The following is a 1,056-nucleotide window of genomic DNA, read 5'->3' on the forward strand; positions in this document are numbered from 1 at the left end:
CCCCACCTGCTGCTCTGCACCCCAAGAGGGGCTGGGGTCAGACCCAGCACGGGAACTGGTTCCCAGACAGCCTCAGGAAAGGGGTTAGACCCCAGGGGAGGAGGCACTGGGGGGAGAGCATGGCCTGTGGGATACCTGGGTATCCATGGGGTCTGCAGGCACCCCATGGGATCGCTGGACACCCTCTGGGACCAGAGGGCACCCATGGGGCTCCTGAACACCCCATGGGATTCACAGATACCTGTGTGTCCCTGTGCTATCCATGGGGTCAGCAGGCACCCCAAGGGACCCCACACCACCCATGGGGTCAGCAGGCACCCCACGGGACCCCACACCACCCATGGGACCCCTGGACACCCTCTGGGACCAGAGGGCACCCACGGAGCTCCTAAACGCCTCATGGGATTCACGAATACCTGGGACCTCTGTGGGGTCAGCAGGCACCCTATGGGACCCCACACCACCCTTGACAGCCCACACTACCCACGGGAGCAGCGGGCACCCACACGGCTCTGTGACATCTATGTGACCACCAGCAGCCATCCTACAGGACCCCTGGAGATCCCATGGGAACCCGTGCAAACCACGGGGCCACCAGGCACCCATGGGACCTTGTGCTATCTGTGGGACCCCAGGACATCCACGGGACCCTACACTATGCATAGGGTCACGGGCAATCCATGGGGGCACCCCTGGGACCCTAAGCTACCCAGTGGACCCTGAGACACCCATGGGGCCATTAGGCACCCACACACGGGACCCCGGGCTACCCACGGGGCCAGCAGACACCCCACGGGGACCCAGGGCGCCCTGGGGCCGGACGCGTGGGGGCGGGCAGGGGGCGGGGCTCCGGGGCGGATTTTAGGGGGAAAATAGTGGGTTTTTGAGGGAAGGTCCCACCTGGTTGAGGTCCTCGTCGTTGAGCAGGTGGGACTCGCGGGGTTTGAAGCAGTTCTGGCACTTGCTCTTGTTGAAGATGTTGGCCTGGAACTTCCTGCAGGGGTTGTCCTTGGCGGCCATGGCGCGCCCCGCGCCCGCTGCGCGCCCGCTCAGCGC

At 65.3% G+C, this 1,056-nt stretch overlaps 1 protein-coding gene across 1 annotated transcript in view; it reads right to left on the minus strand.

The window, feature by feature from the left end:
* Positions 1 to 908, minus strand: part of MPRIP (myosin phosphatase Rho interacting protein) — a 77,487-nt gene extending 76,579 nt beyond the window's left edge. Inside the window, 1 exon segment of the mRNA XM_009889220.1 lies at positions 901 to 908. The gene's annotated coding sequence lies outside the window, so the exon portion shown is untranslated.
* Between the last annotated feature and the right edge of the window lie 148 nt (positions 909 to 1,056).

The sequence above is a fragment of the Charadrius vociferus genome, unplaced genomic scaffold (genome assembly GCF_000708025.1).
Source record: "Charadrius vociferus isolate BGI_N301 unplaced genomic scaffold, ASM70802v2 scaffold787, whole genome shotgun sequence".
Taxonomy (NCBI): Eukaryota; Metazoa; Chordata; class Aves; order Charadriiformes; family Charadriidae; genus Charadrius; species Charadrius vociferus.